This window comes from Alligator mississippiensis, chromosome 1, assembly GCF_030867095.1.
Source record: "Alligator mississippiensis isolate rAllMis1 chromosome 1, rAllMis1, whole genome shotgun sequence".
Taxonomy (NCBI): Eukaryota; Metazoa; Chordata; order Crocodylia; family Alligatoridae; genus Alligator; species Alligator mississippiensis.
The window spans coordinates 273,200,061-273,223,118 of NC_081824.1; the positions used below are offsets into that span (position 1 = coordinate 273,200,061).

The 23,058-nt window shown below is 40.6% G+C and overlaps 1 long non-coding RNA gene across 6 annotated transcripts in view; it reads right to left on the reverse strand.

The window, feature by feature from the left end:
• Positions 1-9,958: 9,958 nt before the first annotated feature.
• Positions 9,959-23,058, reverse strand: part of LOC106739098 (uncharacterized) — a 35,453-nt gene continuing 22,353 nt past the window's right edge. For all 6 annotated transcript variants that reach the window (XR_009459039.1, XR_009459040.1, XR_009459038.1 and 3 more), the window contains one exon: positions 9,959-13,349. This is a non-coding gene — a long non-coding RNA (uncharacterized LOC106739098). The remainder of the gene's footprint in view (positions 13,350-23,058) is intronic.

The window sequence follows — 23,058 nt, forward strand, 5'->3', positions numbered from 1 at the left end:
CCTACAGAAGCTACAGCAAATCCTATTGAAAAGTTTCTTTTTCTCCTTTGAATTCAAGTTTTAATACTATTTTGAAATGCATCAATTGGTAATGACATCACAGGGACAAAAATGCAGCTGGACTGAGTGCAGTGCTAGGACTGTCTGCTGTGTTTAGCCATGGTGATCCTGGCATACAAACTTTATGGCTTAATAATGCAAAGCGGGTGGTACAGAACAGCCTTCCTGCACTGTTGGTCCATCATAGTTACTTCAACTCTATATTTTGCTGCCTTTGGCTGTGCCTCTCAGACTTTGGATTGAATATGCTACCTAAAGCTTTGCAAGGACCTGGTGGATATAGATAGCATATCAGGCAATTTTACAACTGAGATTGCTGCATTGGAAATTTTGGATGATTTCCCCCCTGCCCCCCACCCTGTACTTTTGACCTGTGAGGCAGAAAAAACTCCCTGGTCTGAGACTTAGAGCAGCAATACAGTTTAAAGTGTCAGTTGTGAGTAGTAGAGAATACTTGACAAGACAATTGCCAAGCTAAGTATTTGTTTAAAGTAGAAAATCACTCATGAGTAACATAGGCAGTTAAACTACACCATCTGGAGCAAGAGGCATATGTAACCATCTTTATTTAAGAACCAGTTTACAAATAATAATAAAAGACCCATGGAATTAAGTAGATGGCTCCTTTGCTGTGGATAACAGCATTCATAGGCAATAGCTCTGTTCATTTAGGATATGCCCGCATGACGGAAAGCAGCATTATGCAGAGATACCTGAGTTCTCCAGGGCCCCTAAAGCAGTATAGTCATGAAGCTGTGCCTGAGATAATTAGCTGTGCATTTGGGCCCTGGCAAGCTGTTCCCAGGTAAGAGACACAGAGGGTGTGTGTGTGTGTGTGTGCACATGTACACGGGAGCTGCATGGGTAGCAGGGCTGGGGGGCAGGGGGCTGAGTTGGGAGTGAGGGGCACCAGCAGTGCTGGGAGGAGCAGGGCTGTGGTTCGGGAGTGAGGGGCACTGGCAGGACACAGGAATATCACTCTCCCCTGCAATCATATACCCCTCCCACTCTTCTCCCCCCACCTCTCTGGTTTCCCCCTCTCCACCACAGGTGCCCTCTTTCTTGATCAGAGAAATATGGTAATCCTACCTGCAGTGGATTGGCCACAATTAGGTCACCCTGTTAGGGTATCTGAGTTTGGGCACTCAAAAACATGCATCTAAAATCACTAGTTAGGATGAAAATATTCAATTATTCAACTATACGATATAGTATTTTCACATTTTTTTTTTTTTATATGAGGATACAAAAGGCCAGTTTGTCACCACCCTAACTTATTACCAGTGACTAACAACATGTAACTGAAGATTATAGGACTTCACAAAACAACTGACTTTTATTTATATGGTATTTATTTATGGAAGGAAATGAACTTTTCATAAATGAAAGCAACTTGTACACTAGACTTTCTTAGTTATAAAAAAATCCCTAGGATTGGGTTTAGGCCCATCTGTGATCTTCAGAGTGGTTTATATCTTTTAAAAAGAAACTGAATCAGCTAAAATAAGCAATCTGTGTATGTTTAGGCAGGGACAAACTAGTATTTAGAGCCTCTTGAGAGAAAAATAAATTAATTAAAAAAGAAGAGTGCTTGAGCAAGATTTAAGCATTTAGTTATGTGTGACTGAAAAAACCTATCTACTTCAATGTAATTTATTGCCAGATGAAAGGAATAAATGAGAAATATGATGCTGACAAAAAAGGAGAAAAATAATATTAGCAAGACTATTGTATAATACAACCATTCTGAGATATTAGCTCCTCTAAAGATCTTTGAAATGGGCATATCCATTCTCCTGTGATAAAATTGTTTCTGAGAGGTTGTCACCAAGTAAAGGATTTGTAAGTCACAGTTTTGAGAGAGATGCCCATCCTCTCATATCAAGAAACTTGATATTTTCCAAAGCTACTTTACAATATGTCTCTAAGTAGCGCATGTACATAGATAAATATGAAAGACAGTATAAGGATGTCTATTCCAAGAAGCCTATTACCATATTCCTCTTAAGATGTAAACTAATAGACTAGGACTGGACTAGTGCCAAATGTGTTACCTTTAATCATTTTTATTGTTCAATGAACTTTTGTTTTTAGTAAGCAACCAGGCAGCATCAGGAATCGAGATTTATCACAGAGCCTAAAAATTAGATAGTAGTAATTTTACTTGGTGAAATTTAATTTAGATCTAATTAGAGATGAATCAGAGTCAGAATGCATGTTTCCTAAAAGTACTTGTTAATATGTTTGTTTTTTTTAAAAAGGCTATTATTTGGTTTACTGGTGTATGAGACCAAACCTGTGGATGTTTGGTCTCGGTGTGTAGGAGCTGCAGCCTTGACTCTTTGCTTTTTCAGAGGGACCTTTTATTCCAATGGGGTAACTGGGAGGGAGGGGGCATATAGGAGCACAAGCCCCAGGGAAAGGAAGCCAAAAAAGAGCAGCTGTTGCTGGCAGCCACATATTCATGATGACAGCAGCAACTGGAAGCCACTTCATCCACTGTGTCACAGCTGTGTCCCTACAACGCTGTCTTATTTTATGCAGTGCCCTTCTGACTTCAGTATCTTTCTCCATGGGTACAGGCGCCCTTTACACAGAGCACCTTGCAGGACTGGTGCCTGTATTCATTACCTAGTTAAAACAGACCCAGTTCTGTGTCATTAATATCCAACATCATTGTCATTGGATGAAAGAACAGAGGAGCAATAGAATCTTCCCCACTCTCCTGGCTTATTTCCAGTCTCAGCCTGTTGTCTTCTGTGGACATCTATGGCATGACATTCCTGAAGCTGAGGACAAAACTTAGCACCTGGCCTGCATTTGACACCTTGATACGAAAAACTTTTTTTTTCCTCAAACCTGACTCCTGAAATAGTCAGTAGACTAAAAAAAGAGTTTTTGACTTGCAATAGACTATAACGTCCTACTTATATGGATATGGTTTATAAAGAGACAGATCTTTGATACTGTCAAAATGTATTTTTTTATTTTGATTGGTTGGGTTTTTTACTTCAATTGGCTTAAATTTTCAAAATGAAAAGTACTTTTGAAACAAAACATTTTTATTTGGAAAATGGTAAGACAAGGCATAGCAGCGATTTTAGATTTTTCTTCCCCCTCCAATAATTGTTAAAATGATCTTTTCCTACAAAATTATTTCCACTTAGTTCCTCAGCATTTTCTGGCACATGACATTTTCATACAATACTTCCCATGACTGCATAATTTATCCATAGGAGCTGTTTGCAAAACAACCCCTCCAGAACTCTCCAGAGCATAACTTATGTTTGGATAATGTCCTAGAACTTGAATACCTATAGCACTAAGTGTTGACATTCACTTTCTCATTTGTGATTATACCTTTTTCATTATGTTTAAGAGCTTTGCTACAGATGAGTAGCATATGGCATTGGCTGAGGAGATGAGACTTTAATGAGATATAGAGCACATCAGCAAAATGCATGTTAAATTGCAATGACATGGTTGTGTTGGTAGCATGTGATGTTGTGAAATTAAATTCCTGACTAGACAATATAAACAGTGCTATTTTGGTGTGTATGCCATGGTCAAATTTGTTCACAGGCTAGTTAGATGGACAGTGTAACTGAACTTCTAGAAAGGAAACCAGGTTCTGCTCCAAGCTCCACAACACTGACTTGTGTGACCTTATGTAACTCACTTTGCATCTCCAGCCCTGTTTGACCCATCAGGATAATGGGGTTTAATGTTATTTACTTTGAGATCTATAGATGGAAAGTTCCATAGAAGTGTTAAGTATGATTGTTGACCCCAATAAAGCCTTTCATGAATGATTAGAGTCATTTTGCACACATACAGACAGCTAAAGAACAGGATAGTGGAAGTCTACAAAAATAGAATATGGATTAGTGATATGCAGCTTACAGTAAAGTGAAGTCATGGAATCTACTTGTTTATTAACATAGAAAATATGCCAGCAGGGGCTATAAGAAGCAGTGTTTTATTCAATTGCAGGAGCCAGTACTGAGGCCACAGAAAGATACAGCCATTAGTGCTTCCTCATGCTGTTGCCACTCTATTATTCAGATCCAGCTTCCCAAACTACCCATTTTGCAGAGGTACTCAAGGTAATAACACTAATAATGTTACTGAGGGTCCATCACAAGGTTTTGGTAATGTTATCACAGCCTCTTTGGAGAGATTAGTGAAATTAAAAATATGAAATACCTATTCAGGGAACACAGATGTCACAATGCTAGGACAAAATGTAAATTGGCATTCTTTGTAAGACCTACGTTGAAATGAAGTCCAAAACTGTCCATGCTCCCTTTCCTCAAAAAAATCAATATACAGGAAAACTAAACTGTAAGCAAATGAAAAATATAAAGGTTTCTGTTTCCTTTCATTCTTCATCATAGGTAGCCAGCTAGCTGGATAAAGCAGCTTCCTTCCACTCAGGAAACCCAAATTAATATATATGGGAATGTCTTGACTTTTGGAAGTGTTGGAGTGATTTTGGTGAAATTTCTTATTTTAATTTTGTTTTAAACTCTCCTGAAGTAGTTTATTTTGTTTTTTTTGTACTTTCATTCAATAGAGATCAGAAAGATGGCGTATAAAACCTCTTGCACACTCCATAGGATGAAATTCACTTCCCTGAGATGCAGAAAGTCTTTAAGAGACTAAAAGGTCTGGAGAAGAGAGACAATTAATAAATATCAATGGATTTAAATACCCCCAAACTTTGAGAAAATTCAGATCAAGTCAAACTTCATGGCTAGTCTTTTTTTTTTAAATAATAATTCCACCAAAATCCTGGCATGAACACTCACAAGCTCTGGGTCAGATTCTACCTAGATGAAAAGTAGTGAATACACAGTGGCCCAGAAACCCGGAAAGCACCACAGCTATATCATGTTCAAGATATTATTATACTGCTTGAATAGATGTACTTGAACTAGCTTTAAACTAAGTGGTTGGATACTGCTAGTACCATAGATGAGACAGCATGGAGCTTGTTAGGTAAATCAGGTTAACATAAAGAGTTTCAGAGATAAAGTGAAGTACTAACACAGGCATACAGTCAGTACCATAGATCAAAGAGACACCCATTTATTTAGATGCAAAGCTAAATAAGGGCAGGCAAAACAGTTACAAAACAATTTTGAAATACTATAAAATACTTACAAAACTGAAAAATATAGGTGGTTGTTATAAGAGAAACCTGGACAGTTTCTAATGTGAGAAAAAGAAGTATGACAGTTTTTAATTCTGGCATATCAGTATATATGTAGCCCATCTTTTTGTCTTGTACATGTACATTTACAAACAATTCTTATAACCAACTATAAAAAACAACAACATGCTCAAAAACAATATTTAGGTACAAGGATGGCAAGTTGAACAATTTTCCATTAACAATTCAGAAAAACAGTATTAATATACAAGGAAGGACAGTTCTCATCTACAAAGGGTAAATAATATTTATCTAAAAAGGTAAGATAGTTAAGCTGCAGACTGCTATTTTGTGGGTCTTGCTGTCAGCTCTATTCTTGTTAACAAGATCATCTTTAAGGCATTTTTTACAAGCCTCCATTCAGGGCTTAACAGAGCTCAGCACAGGTTATCTGTTCAAGTCAAGTATTTGCTTGACTTCCCAGGTGGATTTTCAGCCTCTGCTGAACTCTGAATTGCTGAAGCTCCATTGCCACAACCTGCAAACTAGTTATCTGAAAGCCAGCTATGGTATATCTACAGGAGCAACATACCAGATATGTCAATGAAGTTAATGCTATCTTTTGTAAATGCCTGGTATGGAGAGGTAAGCAAGGCAGGCAAGGTTCCTTGGGTAGATGTGATATCTTTTATTAGACCAATTCAGGAGTTGGGGGGAAAAAAAAAGTCCTTTGCAAGCTTTCAGGCACAATCACCTTTCTTCAGGCATAGGGAGTCTCTACTGTTGGTATGAAGACATGGATAGGATGACAGTCATGTCCGCACCCTTGGATCATTGTTAGGTAGCAACCTCTGCGCTTGGAAGTACATTAGGATAGTACTTAATTATTCTCGGTGACCACTGGGGGCAAGATAAGAACAAATCAACTTCATGTTGCCTAAAAAAGTTTAGGATGGAAACAGTATTAAGAAAATCTTACCAACTTTTAGGTTGTTGAAAAGTTGGAAGAGGCTACCGGGAGGGGCATTTAAGACCAGGTTATACAAACACTTGTCATGGATCTCTACAGGACCTTTCTTACTCTGTGTTCCTATGATATTTTAGGTGCAGATGTGGCCAATCTCTCTACACAGTGTGTCTAGACATTGTTTTCTTTTCTTTTCTTTACAAAGAGTTGACCATAATCTGGACTAGTTCAAAGACCATTGAAATCAATGGAAGGTGCCTTAGTGGACTTTAGATAAGGAACTGAAATCTGTGGTTTAGTACATACACGTGAACATGCACAAAGTTCCCTCTCACTCCTGTTTTTTTCACACACTAACAGTGAGAGAAAAAAATTCAGAAGGAGTTGTAGCATTTCTAGAGTGGCTTTTTCCATTAATGAGCAAGATGCAGAGTTATTTTCTGTTTCCTCATGGTCCTCTCCTCCTTGTTTAGATGAGTGTCTTTGAACTGGAAATAAAACTCTTGGGGCACAGGTGACATCTTTTATTAGACCAACTAAATAGTTGCAATTTTTTTCTTTGCAAGCTTTTGGGCTCAGCTGCCCTTCATCAGGCAAAGGAGAAATCAAAATGTTAAGAGTTATCCCAGGTAGAAAGGAAACTTCATCTTGCAAAGGAGAGACCAGAGATTCACAGCTTCACAGATGTTGGGATTTATCCTGAGTGGAAAGGTCAGTTCATAAAAAAAAAGCTGCTCTGTGAGACTGTAAACTAGGAGCAGATAAATGACTGAAGCGTTCTGGTTACCTGAAGGTGTCAGAAGTCAGGCAGCGTGTTGAATTTACTTTCTTCCTTGTTCAAGTTGTGAAGTTCCATTTCAAAATGGTAAAATAAAGATATCTTCCATGTTTCAGGAATATTGGTTGTAGCCATGTTGGTCTAAGGGCCTTTCCACTCAGGAGAAACCTCAACATCTCTGGTCTGTCCTCTGCAAGATGGTTTTCTTTTTACCTGGGAGAACTCTTAACATCTTTGATTTCTCCTTTGCCTGATGAAGGGTGTCTGAGCCCAAAAGCTTTTAAAAGAAAAAACATTTTTTGCAACTATTCAGTTGGTCTAATAAAAGATATCACCTCTGGTCCAAGAGTTTTGTGTCTGAGTATGCCCTTAGACCAACATGGTTACAACCAATATCCTTTGAACTGGAATTGAACACTGTCCCCACAACTCCTCCCACAGATAACCAGATTCCTTGTACAAAAGGGTCTAAGGTTGCCAAACTTCTTAATTATATCTACATTTGAAAAGTAGACTAAAAAAAGAAAACAGTGCGTTCTAGCTGTTATGCTTAGGTTGGAGAATATCATACTAAGTCTGTTCAGAGATATATCAAGGCCAGTCTTGTACCTTTCTCCATAGTGGGGAACCTCCTAGATAGATTGCAACTGAACTTCAGTGTGTGAAGGGACAAGGCTTGGGTAGCATGAACTCTCTTATGCTGTTCCCACAGGGATTCCAGTTGTAGCTTCAGGCAGCTGATGCATCAAGTGGGCAGCCATTACTGTATGAACCCAGCAGTATTATATAATATATAATGATGAGACGAGGGGCCAAAGGACTGTCTGTTTACTCTTGCTGTTTTGTGGCTCGGATAAATTTAAAATAGCAGAAAAATAATCGGGCTTAATGTACCAGTCTTTATATTTGCTAAAAAGAAGAACTGAAAAACTCCTATGATACACAAAATATTTTTTATGTAACTTTATCACTTTCATCAGCTGGAATTAAGCTCTCACAGGTAAACTTTCCTCAAAATTTAAGGTATGTCAGTGATAATAAGAAAGCAAGAAATGGATCTGAAAAAATTAGCCTTCCCTCATCAATAATGAAAGAGTGAGTCATTCTAGTTAGTATGTATAATTTATGTACAGCACTTCCAGGTATTATCGGTATGTAGCCTGAAATGCCCAGAACAACTTAAATAGCAATGTGTTGTTTTAAGTACTTTCCATCAATGAAATTAAGATGATGACTAGATAGATAGATATCTATATAGGTATATATATATTTTCCATTATCAGAAGCAAATTGTAGATTCTCTAATATTAGATATTCCCAAAGGGCTAAACAATTGACAATTCTAAATCAATGATAGTTGATTCCAGGAAGGGTATGTCAGTGAATGGATCGCTTTAGACACGCCTCATTCATATACTCTTCTTGTAAAGGATCTACTATTTGTCACAGTTGGAGATGGGATATTGGGCTAGGTGGGTATGGATGGCACTTCTTATGTTTTTAGGATACCAAGTAAACAAGTACAGCTCCTGTGTCGCAGGGCACTAAGGTGTGCATGCTTCTATAAGGGCAAAAACTGCCTAGAGAGAGGGCCCTAGGTGCCAGGCAACCCCCACAGGTGAAGGTTGCTGTTGCAGCAGACTAATGAGGGAATTAGCTGGCACCTGCAATCAGTCAGCTGACCGGAAGAAGGCAGGGCCCTGGGCACATATAAACCCCAAGGCTGAGACTGGAAGTAGGTAGTGCTCTGGCAGCAACTAGGGGGAAGGCACTTTTGCAGGAGCTGTATTCAGAGATGTTTGTTCAGCTATTCTGCTGCTGGTAAGACTAAGGAGCTCTAGGAGCTACTAAATTATCTGGGGTAGGGGGCACACATTGTTGAGGGAGAAGCTTGCCCCTTAAAGGGGCAGAGTGCAACCTTCAATGTTATTGTTGTTTTTCTGTTATAGGGGCTTGTATTTACATTGTTAGTTGTTTAATCTGTTGGACTGAGCTGAGGCTATTGGGGAGGAGGAGGCATCATTGAGACACACTACAATGTGGAGAGCCCAGTGCCAGTGAGGGTGCACAGACAGAGGCACAGAGAGCCCAGTGATGACAGGAGGCTGGGCTAGATAAAGGCCTCAGAGGGACAAAGTTTGAATACCACCTGCAAGGCAAGGGGCATGGTCTTGGAACCACGCATCTAGCCCATAAGGCTTCGGGTGTCCCATGAGGCATTTACTTAGAGCAGGACCCAGCAGGGGATCTAAGAACACACATGGTTTAGTGGGGTCCACCAGGACCGTGACTGCATAGCAACTTGAGGGCAGCTTCCCTACCTACTATCTAGTTTCTTAACCATCGAGACATGGCAGGAAAGACTAGAAGGCGACCACAGAGTGAAGCTGGCATGGACACAGGGCCCTAGGGGCATCATGGACATCTCTAGGGACACCATTCCATGACATCCTGGAAATAACAACTTGCTTAAATTACATCTTAAGAATTATGGTAGTGTTATAATATTGTAGCCATGATGGTCCAAGGAAAATGCAAGATATAAGGGGTCTTAGATTACTCTCATTGACTTCAATTGGAGCATTACCAAAGCCTCTCATATGTGTGTGTCCTTAAAATACATAGTATTAAACTTACTATAATATCAGTATAGCTCAGTGTTTAGAAACTCACTGCTTGTGATAATAGAGACAAAAATAAACAAAACTTAGGGAAAGATTATTAGATATTTACCATTTTGACTCTGGAGTCATGATAGGTAAGCACTGAGTCATTACTCTTTATTTTTGGTATCCATCCTACTCAGTGGAGAATGGCATCCAATAACTGTCAAATTCCCTTAGAAACAGTAACTTGCATGATAGAAATTTATTTGAAAAGCACATGATATAACAAAGGGATTAGATGGATGATTATAAAAAACCTGTTTATGTTAATGCTTGTTTTGTGACTTTTTTTCACATTTAACAATGGAAATAGAGACCAAGATAATTCAAAATATTTTTGTGTATAGCATGGTGTGTTTTATTTTGTATCATTTAATGTAATTTAATTATATTAATTAAAATACAGTACATTAAATAATTACATCATACTCAATGTTCAGTTCATATTAAAAAGGTGACCAACTAATATAGCAACAGCAGTCCAAAAGTTTCATCTTTTGAAACAGATGGCATGAAACACTACAGGACTTGGAGGCACCATCATTTCAATTAGCTTCTATATCCTAGATGAGGTCTAAAATAAATGCAAAAGCAAACAGGAAAAGCTGACAAAGCATTGATCTAGCTAAACAGTAAGTTACATGTGTGAATTTCAGTATCAGAGTAATTTCATGGTAGTCAATGGGACTACTCGCAGGCTTAACAGTTAGCCATGTGTTTCAGGTATTTGAGTGGTTCCAAATTCCTTTGAAAGAAATATAAAGGTGGTAGACTGCATATTAACATCTAATAAAATGGGGGTGGGACACTAAAGAAAAATGGACTGCCTGGATGAAAAAGTATATGTTATTAGTCATATTCATGATGGTAATATGTAGGGACCAATAAGAAAAGTAGACAGTGTGGGAGAATGGGAAGAGAAAAGTAGACAATCGCAGGGTAGAAAAATGGTATGTAACAAGCTAGTAGAATGAACAATCTGCTAGATCAACCTTTTAGAGGTGGGAAGTGGTTTAAAACAAAGAAATTAGAAGAGGATATACAACAAGGAAAGAAAAGTTAAATGGAAACGGAGATATTGAAGAGAAATGTAGGGAGAACTAGGCGGTAGAGAAGAGGTGTCCCAGCCACCTGCGGAGGGTTTGGGATTGAGTGTGTGGCAGAGGGTAGAAAGGTAAGAGGTTTATTGACTTAACAAAAACACGACTAGACACCGATAACAAAACAACAGACAGACAATAATAATTCACATCGGCAACTTATTGGCAGTCCCCTCTGATGCCTGATGTACAACAAGTTTCTCTTCTGCAAAGCTCAGCGAAGTCAGGTGTCCCCAATCAGCGCTGTCCGAGGAGTACTGGGAAGAACCCTGGTATTCAATCCTTGGGCTCCTTGAGGTCCATAGGCCCACTCATCCAGGCCAGCAGCTAACTAATCCTTTTCGCAGAGCTGTATCTTCCTTCAGAATGATTTCCAGATATTCCAGCCAATTTATAGCTTCTGAATGGTACTGATAACATACAAGCACTCATTCTTTTTACTTCAACTGTCCTTAGCCTGACCAATAGCAGTACAAGCCTTGCATTCTTTTGATAAGGTTAATTTTAACTATTCCACGGGACCTTACTACTTTAAAGTATTGCTAAATTTACTAGGCCTTACTTCATACAAGGCTTTACTACATTTTAAACTTTAATTAGGCTCTTATCAACAACATATAGCTTAATATCTAAACAAATACAGAAAAAAACACTTGGTCTAATCTTCATAGAGCCTTCAGCAAGCACCTTTATCACACAGACATCATTTTCAGCTGTCACAAGAGGGAAAGAAGAGCAGGTACAAAGTGAAGTGGAAGTGAAAAGTCCAAGAGGGAGAAAGCAAACAAATTACAGAAAAGCTAGTTAAAATTGTACCAAGAGCTCTATGGCTGCCTATACACATACTTGGCAGTGAGGAACAGCTCCTGGACAGCTGCTCTAACTAAAATGCCTTACCATCACATGTATTAAGCCCCTGCACACTTAAAAATGGCCATGGGATGCTTTACCTAAACCTCATTCAATGTGGTTTAGATCAAGCGCCCCCAGCCATTTTAAAATGCTCGTGGCTTTATCCATGTGACACTGTAGTGACATTGGAGCATTTTAATTAGAACATGGAGCAGACTCAATTATTCAAGTCTTCACCAACATATTCTAATTAGAATGCCAAAGAGCATGTGTATAGGCAGCCTAAATACCTGAAGGGCCCTGCTTTGCTTACTTTTACAGCTGCTCCTAGAGGTTACAGAGTTTGGCTAGTTCCCTTTTGCAGTCTCCTCCTCCTTCCCCCCCCCCTCCTCCCGAGATTCTGTGCTGTTCACATACTTCAAAATAAAACACTTATGTGATATCAGACTTATAAGACTCTCAGAAGGCCAGGAAATATGCCTCTGATTTTCTCCCATTATGTGGTAATAACAAAGGCAGCTGAGCATCTGGGACAGCAGGATGTATAGGGCAGTGTTGACTTCTAGCTGCCACTACACTGCTTGCATGATTGTGTGCCTGGGGGAGAGTGGGGAGCCCCAGGGAGAGAGGAATAGGTGGAGCCCTAGAGGGTAGGGGCCAGGTGAGAAGCCCAGAATGGGAGGGGTGGGTTCTCACCTTTCAGTCCTCCAGGTCTCTGCTGGTCTAAACATGTGACTGTTCCAAACCTGAGCTAGTACTAACACCGATCAACATTTTTTCAGCTCTCAGTGTAATATGGCCATTACAGTCAATCTCCTGGAGAAATAAGGAAGTGAGAGAAAGTGGGAAATATAAGCCACTAAGGTAGCCCTAAATTCTGACAAGGCATGATGAGAAACATGGAAGTCTAATGACAGTGCATGCTCCATAAGATGGAAGTAAGAAAATTGTAGGATACCATTCTTCTGATGGCTGATTACTTTGATTATTCTGATGGCTTCTCCTCAATGGTGTAACTAGTAAACTCTTCTTTTTCTACCATTTATTTTTCTAAGTCTGTATTTTGTTGTTGATGGGTGTTCTCTCTAATTAACCATAAGGTCTGTTATGATTATAGAGACAAAACAGCATAAAGACACACAATAATAGTAGTAGTAGCAGCAGTAGCATGCATCTGTCTTGTGAGACAAAAGATTTGTGCTGAGTGAGGTATCAGCTCATTGAACATCTGTAAGTGCAGCTGTAGAGTCCAATTCCTGAAAGACAGTCCCTACTGCACTTATCATATGAAGTTCATATCTAACAATCTTGAATGTAGTGCAGGGTTCTTGCTGAGTTCTCTTCTTTCCTCTGCATGTTGGGCTCTTTTTTTCTTCAAAAGCCTTCATCCCATACTTAATAGGCTGTTTCCAAGCTCTGTGATTCTCATCAATCTTCTCCTAGTCATTTGTTCTTTGCTTTCATATCACTCTTGCAAACATCTTTGAAATGGAGATAAGGACATCTTAATGGAGACATCACATGGTGTTCTTCCTCTAAAGAGTTCTCCATACAAGAGATCCTTGGGTATATGTCCATCATCCATTCTCCGCATATGACTGAGCCATCAAAACTAATGTTGACTGAGAAGAGAATGGATTCTCAGAATGTGGGCACCTGAGCGTGGGCAACTTTGTGCCACCAGGAAATTCCTAGAATGAGGTGAAGGCAATGTAAGTGGATGCTGTTGAAGTGCTTTTATTAAGTAGAGTATGTGGTCCAAGATTCACAGCTGGAAAAAAAAAGGGGGGGGGGGCAGTGTTAATGCCATAGACATGATCTATTTTGACCTTGATCTTAACAGTCAGTTTGTTATGGTTCCACCCTCATTTTGTCAGCATGCTCACATTACCTGATGCTTTGTAAATACAGGTATTCAGTTCAGCCTCAAGTGACAGCCTGTTGGTAACAATGGAGCCAAGGCAAATGAATTTACTTACAACATCCAATAAGATTTAACTAATTTATTGTGATCACTAGTGGTGAATCAGTGTTTTCTGGCCCATAACACTGGTGGTCTTGATTTAATGGTAAAACCCCTTGGTAGACGTGTGTAGCAACCGATGCAGCTGTGTAGGTCACTTTCTGTGTGGGCTATCCATGAAGCATCATCAGCAAACAGAAGCTCATGAATCAAAACTTTCCTCACTGTGTGTGAGGTTGAATAATTTTCTGAATGTATGTAGATCAATTCCTTCAGTGGTGGTGCCAAAAGCATACAGCAGAAGAGAAAATAAAATCCTGAACAGGATTGGGGCAGGGACACAGCCCTGCTTGATTCCACCTCAAATCTCAAAAGCCTCAGATGTTGATTCATCCTACCTGACTGTTCCCCATGTTCCATCATGGAAAGGGCAAATTATGCTGAGGAGTTTTGATGGACAGCCAGTCTTTTCCATGTTACACAACAGCTTTTATGGGTATTTAGAGACAAATAGCATAAAGATACAATACTCAAATAGAAATGTATGTCTTCTTTTTAAAAAAATTCCAAGTATGTGCCTTTTTGTTGTGATATTGTCTTCTAGTTTTTTATTCCTGTTTATTCCTTTTTATATATAATGCTTATGTTCATCCAGTCTTCCTTCACCCCAAACTCTCTGATGTCAGAATTTTGGATACACCCATCATTCCTATCTGTATTGAAGGTGGGAAGAACCTCAATATAGTTTTAAAGTCTGAAATGCTTTTTCTCTGAAAAGAACAGAGAGCATAATGGAACAGAGTTGCCATCATTAAAATGCAATTAAAATTGTGAAGCCCTTGGGCGTCTTATATTGTGGTATGATATAATATTTAGCAGGCTTCAGAACACATAGCCATACAGCCATATTTTGTTTTTCTACAGTGCAGATTATCTCGATCTTGCTGTCTCATGCTGTTAACGCTTACTATTATTTTTATGGATTTATGTATGTAGTCACACATATGAGAAGAGATGAGAAAATCTATGTGGCTGGTTGACATTTTCTTCAAACATCTTTGATGTTTCTTCTAACAAAACCAAACCAAGTAATAATCTTGTACAGAAGTTTTATTTTATCTGTTAATGAAAACAGAGCTACTTTAAAAGATACGGTACTGGCAGCTTATTGAATAATTTTGGTATTTTTGCCCATGAATAACTTGTCTTCACTAAATTATTCAGTATGAGATTAATACAAGAAATGATGTTTTTAAAAGTTACACACAGAAATATGCACAAGCTGAAGGGCTAGTGAGGTCTGTGTCTATTTTATGCTGGGGGAAAAAAAATCTATAAATGACCTTCAGATGAAAACTTGGCAACTAGTTAAAATTCTTCTTCTAAATTTAACTGCTGTGTACGCTTTTTAAGAAACTAATTCATCGTCTGGGAGCCTGGATTGAAATACCAGTATCTATCATAAATGCTGGATAATTTTTCCACGTATCAGGTTTCAGTCATTGGCATAGTAACAGCTCCAATGACTAGGTCAAACTCAGAATTTCTGAAATGACAAGGTAGACTTTACAAAAGATTTGTGGAGCTAATGATGAGCTATGTTACTATAATTCAAAAGATTTATTATTTTGATTTTTTTTGTCACATTCAGCAATTGAATAAGAAGAATCTTTCAAGTTGTAAAGAACTAGAACAGAATATTTTATAATTTTGTCACTTTTAAAATACAAGCTGGCTTGATTGGCTATTAAAATGAATGAAGGTCTACAGCAACATCTCCTGTTTGGGTTATATTTTTAGGGGGGGGGAGGAGGAAAACAGGGTCTCAGAGGATTAGAGGGAGACCCTGTACTTAATGATCAAGAAGTCCTGTCTGCAAACGGAACAAGGTGCTAACACTGCATGCTGGGTACAGATTAATTGATTTGTGTATGTTGTTATGCTATTTGTTATATTTATGCATGTTTCAGTTGTCAAGTAATATATTTGCAGCGTAAGGCCTGTGTTGCACATCCATCATGTAGGACATGGAGAGATACAATCATGAGCCAGAATCATACAATACAGACCAAATACATTATTCTTCCAAAAATGAAAATTAGAGGTTCTCGAAGTAGGGATGCTGACACAGGAGCTTAACAAATTGAGTGGGCTAATTTACAGATTCTGTTCATGTAAGAGTTTACAATTCAATCCCCAGTACTGCCAAGTGGGAGTTACAGAAGCAGGCTGAAGAGAAAGGCCTACTCAAAGTGTGTTCATTGTACACAGTAAGAAAACTTGAAAATATGTCTGGCAAGAAGCCTAAACTACACCTCAGGAACAAAATGTTGCTTTCTTGAGGTCAATGTAGGTGACAGTCTGAAGACTGGTGCTATACTCTGTTACTCTTGGAGGGCCACACATTATTGAAAACTACAAATGATACTGCCTGTCACCAGGACAAGGACTATTGCTGTCTTTTGATGCTAAAGTCATATTTAATATGTTAATAATGGTGGCCTCTTGGTACAAAGGACTTGGAGAACTGCTAAAATGGAGCAGCTGAAAATTTATCCAGTGCATGGAAATCCCTGATTGTACTGGGGCTGAAGTAGGCAGCTCTTCACCCGCTTTTCCTCCCTCTATCATCTCCAACATCAGAGAAGGCAGGAGGATTTGTAGTCGGGGTAATCTTTCTGATAAACTAATATTAAAGTGATGCATCTTAAAGATGGTGGGGGAGGGGGGTGGAGGGAAGGGATTGGAGACATGGGGGGGGGGGGGGGGCGCAGCCTAGCAGGAGTTAGACCTAGCTCTATGCCTAGAAAGTGTAACATTTTTGCTTTCAGGTGGCATTATCAGAGGGAGTTTCTTAGCACTTCCTGGCCAAAATCAAAAGTCTTAAAATTGCAAGACCATATTATTATAGTTCTTCTATTGAAGACATGAAATGACACTATTTTCAAAAGTTATTCAGGGAGACCCACCATATGATTTTTATATAGTTTCATAATAGCTAGGGTCAGAAGGGACCTGAACAGATCATCTAGCCTGACCCCCTGCCAGAGGCAGGAATGAATGCTGGGTTCACAAGACCCCAGACAGGTGATCATCCAAACTCCTCTTGAATTTGCCCAAGGTAATTCTGGGGTAAGGATCACTTCCTTGGGAAGTTGGTTCCAGATTTTGGCCACCCTAACTGTAAAATATTGCCTTCTGATCTCTAACCTAAACCTATTCTCCATCAGCTTATTACCATTGTTCCTCATCACCCCAGGTGCTGGGGAGAATAGGGCTCTGCCTATTTGCTGTTGATCTCCCTGATGAGCTTGTAGGCAGCCACCAGGTCCCCCCTCAGCCTCCTCTTGCTGAGGCTGAACAGGTTCAGGTCCCTCAGTCTCTACTCATAGGGCCTGTCCTGCTGCCCTCTCACCAAGTGGGTGGCTCTCCTCTGAACCCTCTCCAGGCTGGCCACATCCCTTTTGAAGTGTGGTGCCCAGTACTGGACGCAGTACTCCAACTGCGGCCTGACCAAAGTCTCAAAGAAGGGGAGTATCGCCTCTCTGGACCGGCTTGAGATGCACCTTTGGATGCATGACAAGGTATGACTGGCCTTGCTGGCTGCGGTCTGGCATTGGCAGCTCATGTTCATCTTGGAGTCAGTAATGACTCCAAGATCCCTTTCTGCCTCTGTGCTTTCAAGAGGGGAACTCCCCAGCCTGTATGTATGCTGTGGATTTCTTCTCCCAAGGTGCAGCATCCTGCATTTGTCTATGCTGAACCCCATCCTATTCTCGTCTGCCCACTTTTGTAGTCTGTTTGCAGTTGTAGTCTTATGTAAATCTATTTGCAGCTTCTCTCTCCCTTCAAGCGTGTCCACCTCGCCCCACATCTTAGTGTCATCAGCAAACTTGGTCAGCGTGCTTTCCACCCTCTCATCCAAGTTGCTGATGAAGATGTTAAACAGTGCGGGCGCGACGACTGAGCCCTGGGGTGGTACCCCACTGCTCACATCTCGCCAGGCCGAGTACAACCCATCCAACCCATCCACAACCCATCAGCCAATTTTTTACCCATCCAACTGTGCAGGCATCAATGCCACAGTCACTTAGTTTATTGATGAGGGTGTGTGTGTGTGTGTGTGTGTGTGATTATGTGAATCTAAAGAAATGTGAGAAACGATTGGTAATGGCATAATTTGTGGGGGTTGCTTGGCGATACTTACAAAAATAGGCTGATAAGAACTATTGGTACAGTAGACAAAGCATAAGCCCAGAAGGCTTTTTTTTTTTCTGTTTTAATCCTCATTCTGACAGGGACTTGATGTGAGGCCTTTGGGCAAATTGCTTGATCAATGTGTCTGTAAAATGGGGATATTTATTTCTGTGATTTAAAAGACTGCTGTAGAACAGGTTAGTCAATCCTATACATTAGTATTTACTGTTAATTGCAAGTGTTATTATATAATAGAAGGTATTATTAGAACTAGCCTTCACTGGCACCTAAAACTACTGGAGACTCAAATACAGTTCTAAAATTTAAGGGTGACTGAGGTATCAGCAAGAATGGAGATGATTAATCTTGTTGATTTTCGTGGAGTTGATTTCACTCTAAGTCTGGGAACTGAATATCAAAGATAATCCTTCATATTTTGATAAATCCTACTGTACATCTGCTCCTGTGCAGTAATAGGATGAAAGGAAATACTGAAGGGAGTAAGTTTGGTTCACCTATATGTATTTGGGACTGGTAATGGATCATAGCAGCAGGCAGATGCAATAAAGAAATGATATTAGAAGACCCCAAAATATTAATTCAAGCCTCAGTTCTTTGATGCAGGTACAGAGAGATGTTCTGAAAGGTGAAAGAGCACTTCATATATGAGGGAATTAAATGCATCATTACCATTCTCAACCCAATTAACATTCTTGCTCTTTAGGATTAAATGAGGTCTCCAACTGGCCTGTTAGGCATAGAAGGGAGAAAAAAAGGTTCATCCTGAGGGTGAACAGGATAAATTTAATGATGCAGAATGAAGGAGATTAAGAAATGAACTATAATAAACTGGCATTATCTGTGAGCTATTTTTTTTTTTTTTTTCATGAACAGATTGAGAACCATTTTGCCCAGTGCTACAGCCAAGCCTCCTCTCAATCTTCCTGAATACAGTGGAAAAGAAGCTGTTTTTGAGGTGGCACTAGAACAAGGCCTTTAGTTAAGTAATTCCTTTTGGCATCTATGATGGCATCAAATATCATTCAGTTACAAAATATTTAAGCTATTACACTAGTTAAAGTAAACAGTCTGCTAGAAGGGGCTTATATTTTAATGTTACTAGTCATGTTAAGTAGCACCTCAACTCCAAGTAGCTTCCACTGTCTTCAGTGGAAGAATTTTTTGGAATACAGACAGCAAGGGAGATATTATCTGCATTTGTTTTTATAAACGCTAAAGTTTCCTCAGTTTGCTTGCCTGACTTATCATGTCTAATTTCATGTAGTTAAAGCAAAGGGACATGCAAGCAGGAAACTAAACAATGAGATAACATATTTCCAAGGAAAATATCAAAGGTCCTTAAAAGAGCAATGGTAGCATTATTAATTGGGAAATGCCAACTTGGTTATGGCACTGCATATTGATAGCTTTGTTTTCTAACCTAGGGCCATAAGAGCAATGGGGTATTAAACTATTAAAAAGTGCAGCCTGGAGAGGAAGGGGGAGGTGGGTGAAGTAAGTGGCCAGTATCTGGATATCAGTGATGGGTTACTGAGAGAGGCAAAGAACACCACAGTGACGTGGGCCTGAAACAAAGGCTTTGCAGGATGGCTAAGCAAGCTGGGCTCCCATGTGCTTTAAGGCAAGACCCAGGTGGGTACGACTTTTCTATTACAGGCAACCCCCGCTTAACGGTCTTAATTGGTTCTGGGAAAATTGAGCATTAAGCAGAACCACGTTAAGCAAAACTTGTTTTCCCCAGACATTAATATAAATAGAAATAATTGGTGACTGCTGCTTCTTACCGTAGCTTCTCACCATCACCACCACCTCTCCTCACCCCTCTGCCTGCCTGTTGGCCACTCCATGTGCCAGCCCATGGCCTGCGCTCCTGCTGGCTCTGGCACTCTGGCAGGGGCCCTGCACTCATGCCTGCCCCCCGCTTGCTGCTTCTTGCTGCCACTGCTTCTCCCCACTCCTCCCTGCTCCTGCTGCCCTGCCCTGGCCCCTGCTGGAGTCCACCCACTTGCTACCACTCACCGTTTCTTGCCGTCGCTGCCGCTTCACTGAGCGCTATAGCGAAACTGGCTTAGCGCTAAGTGAAATTAGGTATTAATTTTAAATGAGCACTATAGCGAAATAGTGCTAAGTGAAACCACGTTAAGCAGGGGTTGCCTGTAATCCCTTCTATTGTGCTCATTTGTATGAATGGACTCTACAAATATTTGGAAGGAGCTGTTTTAGTCTGAGTTGTAGAGCAAAGAGAGAAAAATACAGTTCCCTCGGGGCTACTCTTGTGGTGGTCTGCTCATTCTGTTCACGTGAAAGTATGCACAGAAGGAATAGGGGCCTTTAGCCATTCAAATGTGAATTCATGAAGTTCAGCTGTGAGAGAAGGGCAGGTAAGAGACCTTGGGGGGGAAAAGTGCACATGGAAGAGATTTGCAGGATCACAGGTACAACTCATCCCCAAGCTATCATCTGAAATACAGTATTATCCAGTGTAAGGGCCTGGTTACATGTTGCACTTTGATCTGCTCAAATGTTGATCGATGTTAATGCTAGCTTGAGTTTGAAGCAGTCACGTGTACAAAACAGCAGGGAGGACTGAAAAATAAGAATGCCACCCCCCTCCTCCCCTCACATTTCAGGCTTTCCCCTTACTCCTGGGACTCCCCCCATACCCACCCAGCCCAGAGGGCTGCAGCTGCAGTGGCTGGGCAGGCAGGCTCCCCTTGTCTACCTGATTCCCCCAGGAGAGCTCTAGCACCCAAAAGTAAGTTGAGGAGGGAAGGGGAGGATCTGGAGGGAGGGGATGGGGGGGGAAGGCAGACCCAGTCCAGGGAGATGCAGGGGGGGGGGGGGGGCAGTGGGTTGATTCAGCCTTGTGGGAGATGGGGGCAGGGGAGCCCGATCCAGGCCAGCGGGGGTGCGAAGATTGGTTTATAGTAATTTGTAGCTACCCATTAGTGTAATGTGCTGGGTAACATGGTTCAGAGGTAAGTGTGCCCTAGTGTGATGTAACTTTAAGCTGCCTACAGGGTGCTCCAAACTAGTTGCACATGCTAATGTGTGGTCAATCCAGGGGTTAAGAGCTCCAGAAGCCACCTAAAATGAACATGTAACAATGTCTTAAGAGTGTGAGAATCTGTCCTTTAGTAGATGTCTCAAAACTATTTCAGTAAATATTTGGTCAAATCCAACGAGTTTGTTTAGGTTGTTTTCCTGTTGCTTTTACACTTGGTTCTCACAGATATTCTGGTGACTGAGGTTGTTGGTGGGAATGTTTCTAGTAACAGTGAATTTTTAACAGCTACTACTACCAAAAACTACCTCCTGTCTGCCAAAACATGGAACTTGGATTTTGCCTGTCTTAAACTTTTTAAATAAAATTATTGAAAAGGAATGTAACTATTCAAAAAGAAACAGCGGTGACATTTGCTCAATAATAATTTGTTATCAATTGCTTGTTAAAATCTAATAACTGTGGCTTATTAAGTAAAGGAAGTACTTTACTCTCATAGCTATAATGTGCACAGAAGCTACAGGCAGGATCCCATCCTATCAAATGATGAATGGATTTCTCTGTTACTTTTAAATGACTTATTGCTCTGATTTTTCTCCCCAACACTGGAATCAGCTACAATGTATATTCTGAAATTAAGTTTCAATGAACTTTTGATGAAAAGATAGGCAAACTCATTAATTAATGAGTTCATGCGCACTGCAAATTTTTGTGAAAATGATGAAACTCTAGCTATGTTTTAAGTGCTGTTTTCCTCCTATTTCCTCCACTGTACTGAAACACTAATGGGTACTTTCTTTACAAGAGGACTAGCTGCCTTCCTAACAAGCCATCTATTCCCTGACTATGCTCCTATTGTTTATGTTGCACGTACAGTCTTTTCTCCTTGGTGCAGTGTCTGAGTTCAGGTGTTGGCTAGTCATTCTAACACACTTTGATTGTTTTGCCACTTTCTGGTGCTGCTGATCTAGAGAGGCATTTTCTGTTGGGTAAAATTGTACAGACATACTGCCCTACTTGACAGGAAAAGAGAGCCATAAGGATTTCTTCTGAGCAATAGTCGTATATGTAGTGGAAGTTCTTATTTTTCTTTTAATTGTGATGGTGTTTCCAAACTCTGCTGTAATTGTCATTCCATACCAACTTAAAAGAAGAAAGTCCACCGGACTTTGAAAAGCTCTCTAGACTGGAAAGAAATGTCTATGTTATTTCAGTGGGCTGAAAGGAAATTGCATGAGGCTTCATATATCCTGATTTAAAGAATTTTTTTTTTAAGGGACACTGTTCCCAGATGCATTCCAGTTTTTTAATGCTGAATTGTAGATAATGAAGCACAGAAGAGGATTTAAGATCAAAAGGGTTTAGCACTGCAGGGTGAGATTACATGTTAGAGTTAGCAAGTGCCCTCCATACTACTTGGATTGCTCCCTCCATATCCCCAAATCCCCAGCTGCCCCTGGTTCATCCACCCACCCTCTCACTGGCCCTTTCACCCATGGATCACTGCTCTGTTACCCCAGTCAGCCCAAGAGCACTCTTAGTGGCAACAGCCAAGGGGGTTTCCCCTCCCTGCCTGCTTCTGGGCTCCCTGTAGCCTGGGCCATCTCCACACACCTATGTCCGGACCCCACCAGGCCCCAGAGCTACCTGATAGCTCCTTGCCCTCTCTGCCCTCTCCCCTTCAGTTAGTTGCAGAGCCTGGTAGAGGCTGAATCTGGGAATACAGGGGCACTGTGCTCTGCAGGAACCTCAGGAGCATGCAGGGAGAGGGAAACATCTCACCAGCACCTCTACCAATCTTGGGCTGATCAGGGCAGCAGGACAGGGATGGAGGTGGCAATTGGATGGCATAGGAGCTATCTGGGGGTGGAAGGGGCAAATTCAAAGTCACGGAGGAAATCTTGGGGGCCAGAGAAAGTAGCATCTCAGCAGCTCCCATTTCCCAGTCATTTCCCTCTACCTTCTTCTTCCCCACTCCAGTCCTGCCCCGTTCATTTCTTCCCCCAGAAGCACCTACCCGCTTCATCCCTTTTTTTTTCTCCCTTCCCTATTCCCTTTACCCTTACCCACCCCATCCCCTACCTGTTGTCTGACTCTTCCCAGCTGCCAGGGCCATAGAGTCCTGGATGGTAGTTAGACAGACTCCTGGGGCCCTGGAGGTCTTTCAAATCGGTGGTTTTTTTCTTAGGAGAACACCCAGAAGTTAAATTAACTCAATCTAGATAACACAGTTCATAGATAATCCTCACACAAAGTGGCTTGACTTCAAAATGCCTAAAAATGGCAATTAGCACT